The sequence below is a fragment of the Lagopus leucura genome, unplaced genomic scaffold (genome assembly GCF_019238085.1).
Source record: "Lagopus leucura isolate 7727_CA_CO unplaced genomic scaffold, USGS_WTPT01 Super-Scaffold_100016, whole genome shotgun sequence".
In the NCBI taxonomy this organism is placed as follows: Eukaryota; Metazoa; Chordata; class Aves; order Galliformes; family Phasianidae; genus Lagopus; species Lagopus leucura.
Window position 1 is genome coordinate 4,546,197 of NW_024962270.1, and position 11,613 is coordinate 4,557,809.

The 11,613-nt window shown below is 35.7% G+C and overlaps 1 long non-coding RNA gene across 2 annotated transcripts; it reads left to right on the plus strand.

The window, feature by feature from the left end:
- Window positions 1–639: 639 nt before the first annotated feature.
- Window positions 640–6,586, plus strand: LOC122182988. Of its 2 annotated transcripts, XR_006180057.1 has the most exons (4): window positions 640–1,072; window positions 4,327–4,536; window positions 5,589–5,751; window positions 5,845–6,586. It is a non-coding gene; the product is annotated as an uncharacterized LOC122182988 (long non-coding RNA). The 2 variants fall into 2 exon arrangements; XR_006180056.1 differs by having other exon boundaries at window positions 647–1,072; window positions 5,589–6,586.
- The last annotated feature ends 5,027 nt before the right edge of the window (window positions 6,587–11,613 follow it).

Below are 11,613 nucleotides of genomic sequence, written 5' to 3' on the forward strand. Positions count from 1 at the left end.
CTGAATGAGCTGGTTCTAAAGACAACATTCTAAATTACTACAGCAGTTTAAATTGCAGTAGCATTTATATAGAATTATAAAACTGATGCACTGATTCTTTAGTCTTGCTTCTGATATTTTTAAATAATTATAGTAATTGCTTGCACTGTAGCATACAGTGGCCCTACTCACAGGTTAAGGAGCCTGTTGTGCTAGTCACTACAATAATCACAAAGAAAAAGATGTCTGAAGTTGTGTACCAAATACAATTCAGCTGTTAGTATGTGCAGAATTCAAAGCTGATAAATAGCTTAATTCATGTAAAGGATCTATTTTGTATAGACACAATTTCACCTTTTCCAAGTTTACTGTGGGAGTAGTAACAGAGTATTTTTATTTGGAATTAATAGAAAAATAATGAAAGATGCATCTGTTTGTTTTCATTTTCTTGTATTTGTGTGTAGCTTTTTGTTTTCTTCTTTAGGAAGAGATTAAATCTTACGTTGTTCAGCCAAGTGGAAGCCATAGGGCTTGGGCCAGGAGCATATAAGCAAAAAAGTATCTGCATTTCCTTGAAAAAGGCTTTTTGAGAGAAGAAAGACGTGGGGGGGGGAAAAGGCTGAAATGGCTTGTTTCTGTAAAAAGACTTCTGCACGGTGACTAGCAGTGCAAGGCAAAGAACAAATGTGTTTGTCCCTTGCTCTAGTAAACCACTGAACAAGCTGAGATCAGAAGTTAATCAGTGATGGCACTTGATGTATCAGTACTTCACGTGAAATGACGACTTGAAGGAAAGGCCAAATCGGCAAGTGACAGGAAGGTTATCTGTGATGTGACAGAAGAGAAATGCTCCTTGCAGAAGCATTTTGGATGGCTGTCAGTAAAGAAATCAGTACTCATAAGATCTGTTGAAGAAAGGTGTTGAGGATGTAAGATTAAAGCTGGACAAAACATATGGATGAAATACGGCCCAATGATCACAGAGATGGGAAAGTCCAAGTCCAACTGGTGTCAAAGTAAGGGACCTCATCAAAGAGTATCCAAGAATGATTCTCCCGAGCCCTACTAGCCCCTGGTCCTCTCTCTGAGAAAGGTAAGTTATAGATTCTTCTGGAAGAGAACTAATATAAAAACAGAAAAGACGAGGATGGCAATACTGACCACAGAAATAACCCTTGGATATATTAAAAGGAAATTTGGGACAAGGGAGGTTGACCAATACAGTACAGTTAAGGTATTATTATCTCATTTGGTTTTACACAAGTCAGACTAATGAATAGAAAGTTGAAAGATCTTTCTCCCATTTCCCTTTCTCATATCATCTCAGTAGAAGCTGTCATTCTAGTTCCTCAAATAATTTCCTGGAAAGAAAAATAACAGGAAACACTAGACTTAACAAAGATAATGTTTCTAAAAGCTAACAGAGAGAGGGGAAAAAAAAAAAAAAATCCAAACCCAAGAACAGCAAACCAGAGTTTTACACACACTCTGCAAAGATAGATACCTGCTTCTTGTCATTGTAGGTCATTCTTCAGTGCTTCATCTTGATATGAATAGATCCTTCAAATAGTTAACTTAGCCAAGGGAGGACTCAGATCAATCCTCCTCACTCCAGCCATGCCTCCTTCTAAATCAATAATGGTTGATGAATACCTCTGCCAGGCTCACAACACGGACACAATGGAAACCCTGCTTTTTCAGAAAGTGCCTTTGGAAGCCCTTTGGATAAGAGGTGCTTTACTGCTTCTCTGTGAAATCTCAGCAATGAAGCTGAATTCCTGATGATGCTGCCATTCTGCAGAAGCAGCGCTGTACTGGTAACCTGCACCTTTCTGCTCTTTGAGGATTTTGGCTATTTGAATTCTTTTCCAAATGAATTCAAATGCACACTCGATACAGCTTTCATCTTTAAAAGAAGCTTTTTTTTTTTTTTTTTTTTTTTCAAGATAGCTTCTGCTTTCAAAACACATCCAACTTTGTTTCTCAAAAAATCTCTCTCTGATAATTGGAGAAATGACTTGATTATACTTAAGTTTTATAAGCAATGCAAGCTATCTGAATTACAGTTGAGTTGGGGGGGGGAGGTTCATGTTGTGCAAAAATAAGGAAAAGATAGAACTTTTTTTTCTAGCAGTTCACATACATAATTGAAATCTCTAAACTGCAGTAAAAGAACTAGAAAGATGCTCAGTAAAAGCTGTGTCTACAGGAGCATTATCCATAATTAACAATACTTTACAGGTTACTTATTTAAAAAAAAAAAAAAAGCAACCAATAATTAATGATAAATATCACTTTTTGAGGGCATGTGTAACTGAAGTTACAAGCATACTACTCCAGCATATGCAGTCAGGCTTGGCAGTTGGTTATAAGTACAGATTTATGGCTAGAAGGATGCATTCTCCTTGAAGCTGTTTGTGCAACCTACTTAGCAGAAGAAAGAGATTTCCTGGAGATTTCTTTTAATTAGCTGGAACAAGCCATTAGTAAAACAAGCAACTAAAACCATAAGTATATAAGCTATTAGTCTTCAAGCATAGTTGATACAAAAATAATAATTAAAAATATATCCTAAAATTCAATAAGGGAGCAGCCAGGTTCAGTAATAACCATTTCTGCATGGACAACAGTGTTTATAAGAGCCTAGGAAGGGAAAAGATAGCAGTCTGTCAGTAAAGATAACGAGCAGAGAGAACAAACTTGATCCATATTAATATGGTTTATGCCCCTTACTTCTTAAGCTCCTGAAAGGCTCCACTTATCCTTGTGGCAATTAGGAATAATCATCAGTGCCAATGATGCATTTGTACTAGGTTATTAATATGAGGAAATGTCCTTTCCAAAAAATTTGAATCAGATGAACTTTAAAGTTTAAAACATGCTGGTGCACTTTGTCTGTTTACTGGAGTAGCCACTTCCCATGAAGTATGATTCAAATATGAATTGTGTGGTGCACTTCCAGGGGCTTACATGCAGGAATAGATCTGTTCCTTCTATTAACTGTGATGAGAATTGCATGATTCATTCTGCTCACACCAGGCTAAAATGTACCCCTGCGGTTCAGTACTATATATATTGACTTGAATGAAGCTTTGTGTAATAAGATTTAAATTGTAATGAGTCATTATGTCAGCCTTTTTTGCTGGTATTTTACATAGTGAGTCTACTGCATAGTATGAGGTATGCTACAGGAGAAAATCCTAATAAGTATGATAAGATAGCAGTGGGTAGATTAAATAATAACATTTGTTTTTTAAAGTTTTGACAAAATTTGCCATAGTTATGGTTTCAAAAAGGTTGGGTATTTGTGTGTTTATCACAGATGTTATCACCAGTCCAGAATCCATCACATTTAGATCTGTGTCCTCCTTTGCTTTTAGTGGGAAAGTTATTTTTGTTTATAGGGGCTCGAGGTGATGTCCAAGTAGTTCTTCAAGAATGTTTCAACATGCATGCACACTCGCACAGTTTTCTAATAATCCTTTTATCTGCCTGAAGCTGAAATAACTTTCTCGTAAGGAAGTGTTATTGAGAGTTACTTATAAGTAACTAGATGCAGACATTGATTTCATTAAAAAATAAGTACAGTCCCAAAGAGCTTTTGATATATTTTTTTTAATTGGATAACATGTAGAGTATAAACATAAACTGCTTTGCTGAATGGGAGTTGGGAAAGTTATTTTTGTGTTTACTCAAGAGAGTGTTAAAAAACCTCTACCAAAGAACTGTAGCCTGACAGTGACGAAGGAATGGCTATTTTGTGCAAAATTAAGATCTTGCCTTCTTCTAGTGATTACCTATAAAGTTCCTAAAGAAATATGCCCCAGGATTCCATTTAAGCACTCAGATTTTAATTGGCAGATTTTTCTGATCTGCTGAAAAAGTGACTTCTAAGCTTAGACTATGCCTCCCTAGTGCTGGAAACAACCGCTATGATCATGTAGTCCAACCATCAACCCATCACCTCCTTGGAAACTAAACCACGTCCCTCAGACTGTTCGCTTTTTGTCCCTTTAGTGTAAGCTTTTTGAAGAGTGAAGTTAATTCAATGAAACATATATACATGTAGTCAGATAGGTGAGTGTGTATCTGCATTTGTCCACAGAGCACTGTTCTCTGACTGGTTTCTGAATAGTTCCTATTTAAATGGCCAGTGCAACTATTAACCTCCTTCTATCCTTCTGAACACTTTATGTCTCAGAATCTAGAATCATCAATCAAAACACTTAATACTACAGACGAGGGAAGAGGGAAGATTGACCAGTTGACTGAAGCTTAAAGTTTCTTACAACCTGTCACAGTGGCTTGTATTACTCTAACATTTGCACTCTTGCTTCTTTTAAATAGGTTTTTACAAGATAACTACCAGAAGCAGTGAAGTGAAAGCCACAGAACTGGCAGACATCATCGGTGTCTAATAGCTGATGTCCTTCCTCCTTTTCTCCTGTTACATATTCTCTGTGAAATGGTGTCAGTGCACAAGAGGACAATCAAGCCTGCTTTTTATTTTCCCAACCCGTCCTTACAGTGTACCTTGTCTCACCTCCCAGCAAACTGGTAAGTATTTTAGGATTGTTTTACTTGTCTTCTTTGCTGGCAGCTCTTCCTGCTCTCGTTAGTACATGAAAAGCTAATTGTGTTGAGCAGGTTTGACTTGGCAAGCAACTCACAAAGTATATGGGAATCTCAGAGAAGCCCAGCACCAGACGTCATTAATTCTAGTCATATTAGGTAAGTGTTTCAAGGATATGCTCTGCTTCTTAACAGAAGAGACACTACAGATTTCTTCCTAAGCCTTCTCATTGTGGTATCAAGGTACATGAAAAATATTCTCATAACTAATTAGAAATTGGTCAGAAATTTAGTGTGAAATTTAGACGAAAAGAGATTAATAGAGTAGAGAATCAAACACAATCTAGTGGCTCAATATCTAGCTTGTTATCTCAGTTTAATTTTTTTTATCTGTGTCTTAATTCAGGAGCAGGCAGAGAATATTGCATAACTACTTTAAAGAAGAACAAAAAAACAAAAAGAGCCAAAATGTAGCACTGCAGACTCAACATTTTTATTTTTTTTTTCCTGATAGGATTATAAATTATTTAAGGTTTCCTCGTCTTCAGAATGCCCAGTTGAACACACTGAAATATTCAGAGACTGGAATGTAAAAGATTATACTGATGATTCAATAATTTTTGCCAACAACAGAAATAAAAATCTTGCCTTTTTCTTAATATTTTAAATACAGAGAATTCATTTTTCTCTTTCAATTTGTGACACTGTACCAACAAACTGTTCAAGATATATCAGTATTAAATGAAAGGATATAAAAGCATATAGCTGAAATGTAAATGTATGTCATCAGTCTATTTGTATCTTACTTGAAAATGCTTTACCCCCTTTTTATTTTTTACTCTGTTCTTTGCAATTGGAAAAACAATATTGCTTATGTGCGCACTGGCAATTAAGTCTGACATTCCTTTGGGTTGTTTGCTTTCTTTTTTTCCCTTATTACTAGTTCTTTTCTTGGTGCTCACAGGAGAACTTTGCAAAGCTGAATACACAAGGTTCCTTTTCAACACTAGTATTGATTTTCTTTTGTCTTTTAACAGACAGCAACCTGTACCCAACATGAAAAAAAAATAACAAGCAGATAGTACTCAAACAGCAAAATCAACATTCTTATTCTTCAGTTAATGACTAATGTGAGCAAGACAAGATCCAGCAACACTCCAACAGAACGGAAGAGAGTCCTTCATTCCCAAAGTATCAATGGTATGGTCAATAGTTAAATCCAATAAATGGTATTTTTTCTCCTTCTTGAACCTGAAAGTTAAGAAATGAGAGCTCTTTTTCTTACCTGAACAGGCTTTTCCATGTGCATGAATTACTTAACTGACATTGCCTTTCAAAAAGAGCTGCAAATATGTTAAGCCAGGAGGGTAAAGAAAATGAACCTATTCATTAATTAGCATTGTCATATAGTCCAAATATGCACAGTATGGATTTGAAGATGGATCTCCACCTTTTGTGTATAACTTGGCAGGTGTACAAGTGACAGCGTATCAGCATTTTGTGTAAACCCTTGTGAAAGTTCTGTCCTTTGTGAGATATGGATTTAGGAGAGCCAACATGTAGATGGACAGGCGGTTAACAGAAAATAGCAGGCTGAAGAGAAGATACACACATGCTAAGAAACAGCGTTTAAATTCTTCTAAGGACTGATGGTCCAGCTGAACCTGCAAAAACCGACAGAACTCCAAATTGTACTGAACTTGTTCAAAGCAGCTGGTACATAGTAGCATCAACAATGGGCTGTATCACATGGATCATATCCAGGAAGGTGGAGGTTGCTGTATTCTGACAAAGACCCTGGTGTAATAGATGCACACTAAAGGGTCTCCCAGCCACTCTCCCCGTTGGCCTCCTATTGCTACTACTCCTACTCCATCCACGTAACTGCAGGTAACCCTATGAGAGCATGTGTGTGTCTGAACTGTAAGTGGATGTATGGTGCGAATTAATTATTATAAAGCTGTGCCTAATAATGAAAGCTTGATTCTATTAATAATATAAATGTATGTGAACCTAAGTAGTAAAAGATGTTTTAATAAAAGGTGTTAAATAATCTGTCTCCCCAGCTTGATCGCCTACCAGAAAAAGTGGTATTTATTATAATGAAATTTCCTTTCTACTTGGAAAAGACAAGAGATAAACCATTGAATGCAGTGTGCTAGGTAGCTGTAGAGAGAACCCTCCCCCCTTTCATCTAAATGTTGAGCAGTAGCTTTATTTCCTGAATATATCCATTCATTATCTTCTACCGGCAATAAACACCTTACTAAAAAGAAATTGTAAGATCTTTATGAGCCTTCAGTTCATGTTAAGTTTAAAAGGGTCATATTCCTTTGTTTTGACAGTGGAAAGGATTCTGGTTTACTTTTAGATGTTTTTAAACGTTTACTGGAGCCAGAAGGCTGGATCATCAGTAGACATAATGTATTATCATTAACTTCATGAGGCAATTTCTCATGTACAATTTTGCTAGTGCAGACATTCTAGCTTTTAGTTTAATTGAATTTGTTGATAAATCTGTCAGGGCATGCTTTCTATACATGTTCTTTCTACAGGAAAAACATACATTTTTACAGAATAAAATTCAGTTCATGAATGAGATTGGAGAAAAAGCTCATTTGCAGTTTACTCACATATTTAACTGGTTTCTAATAAGCAGTAGAAATTACTTACATTGGTCCTCTCTTCATTTATAATTTTCCCATTAACATCTGAAAAACAGGCAATGAGAAACAAACCCTATGCTGAGATCACACATTTTAGCAAATGTTTTCTTTAAATATTACTGAATTTGTCATCACTGAAAATGGAATGATTTTCGTTTTATCAATGAGGGCAGTAAACAAATGCACTATTGCCTGCAGTGTCTTTGTATTAGAATTTCAGTTTCTGCACTTGTCCCCAAGGCCAAGGAGCATGACTTTATTTTGCCAACGTGCTGTGTTTCATCAGGTTGTGTCTTAGTATATACATGTTTCTTTAGAACTAAGTAGATGTGACAGAAGGTAACAGACTATACAGTGGTGCTGCAATGTCAGCCTGCACACCAGAAAGATTAGAAAATACAGTGCTGTAAGCACGTTGACTGGAAAGCAGAAAGCAAACATAGCCAAGATCTGGTTTTTTTTTTGACATGAAGTCAAATAATTGGAGCACACATGCTCCTTCATTGGAAAAAAAACAAACAAACAAAAAAAAAAAAAAAAACCACCTTGTTACTGCCATGAGAATAACAGTTTGCTTTTCCTTTTGGTTTGGCAGCAAGTGATTATCACCTTCAATTGAACCGAAGGAGACAGCGAGGCAGACTCAAATACACTGTAGGTACAGGGAAAAGGAAGCAGTGACTATACACAACTGAATGAAAAACATTTTATTCCTGTATGCTGTAATAATAATTTTTTTTTTTCCTTCTCTGAATTTGTGGTTTTGCTGTTGTTTTTCTGCTGAAGAGCACTGTTTGTTTGTATAGGAGAAGCCTACTGCCTTCAGCTGGCCTATTTTTAACAACCTTGCTTATTACAATGCTACATTTTGAATCTCCTTGACCACGATGCGAGATGTTCTACTTAAAGCTTTTTTGATGTTATTGCATTGAGAGAATTCACTTCAGCAGCCCTAAAAGCCATTCCAGGAATAAGACTTGATCCTACACTCAATTATCTGTCCACATTCCATCAAACATCTAAAAAGAGTTTAAACAAAATGGAAGGACAATGAGGCCTAGACAGTAAATGTTCTTTGCGAATTGACTTTCTTCTTTCCCCTTAATGCAACAAAAATGCCAGCAAGCATCTTGGCAGTATCAAAACCAGCCTCACTTTCATGACTGCCATACTGTTTTACAAACTCAATTGTCAATCATTTTAATTTCACTGTAATTTATATTAAAAAAAAAAAAAAAAAAAAAAAATTGAAGAGGAGGACTCATACCTTAAAAGAAGATGCAAGACCAGTGTGATCATGCAGAACAATACTGTCCTTACAAGTTATTAAAACCATTCAGTAGGAGAATGGAAATAAAATTAGGTCATCTGAATTCAAAGTCCTATTTTATTTTCATTGTCATTTGGCTTTTGAGAATCGACAGCCTTATCCAACCATTATAATCTTTCTCATTTGATAATTACAGAATTTTTTTAAATAAACAACTTTGAAAGTTTTTACCTGGCCTGCTTTTCAGGCTTTTCAAGTAGAAATTTTCAGCAAAATGTCTGTTATTTCGCATCATTCAGTAATGCAAAGAAATACACATTAAGTCACCCTACCTTCTTGTGTTACCAAGTGACATTAAAATGAGCATGAAAGATGAGACGTGACTATGAATTTGGTGACAATGGCCCATCTGTGTACTTAGGACAACTTGTAACAAAACTTCAGCATACTCAAACAAAAATGGAAGATAATCTTTTGATAGCAGTTGTTCAGCTAGGTACACACCCATGGATTTTTTAGCATGCTAATGGATATGACAGTACAAGAGTCAGGGAGAGAAAGTGTAAATGCCTAAGTGGAAATTCAGTGAACAACCCTAAGGATTAAAGTGCATCAGATCCTTACAGCAAATGACCCAGGCCCACTTTCAGTTACTGGAAAATACCTCCGGTGCTTTTATGAAGTAGCTCTCTCTCTGAGATTTCAAGGACAAAATAAAGAGGATTTATTTTTTTCTTCCTTTTTTTTTTTTTTTTTTTTTAAAACAAAAACAAAACAACTCACTGCAGAATCAGGTTGCTTACTTGATTTTTTAATTACTTCTCCCTGTATCTGAAACACCTTCTAGGAGAAGTCATACACAGTTCTACACTTCACAATGACTCTAGGATTTTTACTTTTAACATCCTGTCATCTGTATAACAGGAGCTTGTTTGTCTTCCCTCTGCTGCTATACAATGGCTTCATTTCATTTTTGAAAAAGTGTAAGAAAATACCCAGGCCTCAAGACAAAAAATGTTCAAAGCTGAGTTTTTGATCATTTAAACATCAATACTTCTGGCTGCACACAAACTATTCAGAATCCTTTCACAGAGTTGGCAGAAAGCAAAGAGACGTTTTTCATAGTACTGCTAACAATTAAGCCTCTTGTCTCCTAAAGGCAAGCTCATGCCTTTGGTTGCTTCCTGTCCCAAACAGATTTAGTCACTGTCAGCCTCAAACAGGAACCAATAATGACTTACATGCATTGATCTCAGTTACGTGGTTGCTAGAATTGTTATTTAAGTTCTTAATGTAAGAACGTAGGTTATAACGGAGAAAATGTAAGCTTCACAGGGGAGAAACAAATAGTAATGTTTTTCTTCTTTAGAAGTAAACCTCACTTGGTCCAGTCCTTAAATTATAGCAAATAGTTTGTCCAAGTCAAAGTTGCTAAGTGACTCAATTTACTGCCTAGCATGCAATATTCAAATCCAAGCCTGTGCAGGACCAATCCTAATCAACATTTTTCCAGGAACAGGTAGCTAATGGTCCAAATGGCAATGGATTGAATCTCCATCCTTACTGAATCAAAGGTTAAGAAATACCTTTGATATTGTACATATTGTACAATCTATTGTACAATAGATCGCAGGTACAATTTTCTCTATATATAGAAATAATCTCTCCCCCTCTACAAGGAGAGGAGAGCAGATTTCCTCAAACCTCAAAAATCACATTCAGGCCTTGGAACACAGCATGGAGAAAGTCTGCAGGGCACCATACTGAACATGACCACCGTACAAGCATCTGCACATTTTCATGGAGATTCAATCACTTAACTAATATAAAAGTCAAAGTGTACAGTTTGTTTCTTCTTTCTGGTCACTTTCATCTTTAGAAGACTGTCTATATTCCAACTTTTCAATAATCAGATGTTCTTACACGTTTGGATCTTTACACAGCAAATCAAACTTCTCTTAACTGAAATTTTTGGTGGAGGAAGTGAATTCAGATGAGGCAGGGACAGTTTGAGCTCACAATATTTAATAAATTCCATTCAGTAAGAATTAGGTGCAGGCTTTATCCAGCATTCCAACACTTAATGAAGAAAAGCATTAGCATCAGCAAGGGTGAAGAGAGATAGTCCTAAGAAGATGTGTATTGAGTTCATTCAACAAATACAAAAAAACACAACTATTCCACCTAATACTTCTTTCTCTCCCATAAGCTGTTCCTATTTCTCTACTTCTAAAACAAGGAGCTACAAACTGGAATAAGCTCTGCAATTTCATTATCTAATGTTGCATTTTTGTCCACTGCATGTCACCATACATCCAATCTTGCTTCCACCATTTATTTGGTGGCACCATGTAGCAGAAGTCTAATGAGACATTTTCCAAACAATTTTACTCACTTATTCTCTCCTAATGTATCCAAACAGCCTAACTGGAACTCACAGAGGATGTTACAGACATTTTAGTATCATATGTATACTTGGAAGTAAAATTTATACCAATACTGGCAATAAAAAAAGTACCAAGAACTTTGGGTTTAATTTGTTGGCAGAAATAGAAATGAAAAACTGATTACTATCTTTAAAAGCTAATGTTAATTATTAGTTGGAGAGTGAGGAAATATTTTTTGCAGCCATCATTTTAAGTTATGTTATAGGGTTAAGTTATGCAAAATAACGTTGAGAATCAAATAATGAGAAAAATAAAATCCAAGGCCAGTAATGTTGTAGCAGCAGTAATTTAACAGCAAATGTATGAACAACAGAACAGTATTCTTTTAATACTGTTTAGCTGCAAAGAATCACTGTTTATCCCTTGAATTAATTGTTTTTTTTTTGTTTTTTGTTTTTTTGTTTTTTGTTTTTTGTTTTCCAGTTATTACATTCAATAAAGTGTATGAGAAAGCAAACCATTGATTTACTGCTGTCAAGGAGTACTTAGTGTAGCAGTTTAAACAAAGCATGGCTGTCTCCATATATAATTCATGTTTATTATGAATGTAAAGGAGAAGAAAAATGCTACAAGACTACATGTAGGCTCAGCTATGTAAATTCCTGTTGTTTTCTGAATGTAATAAATACAGTGTTTACCTGTGGAAATAATCAAACAAATTTCCTGCACTGAATTGGTA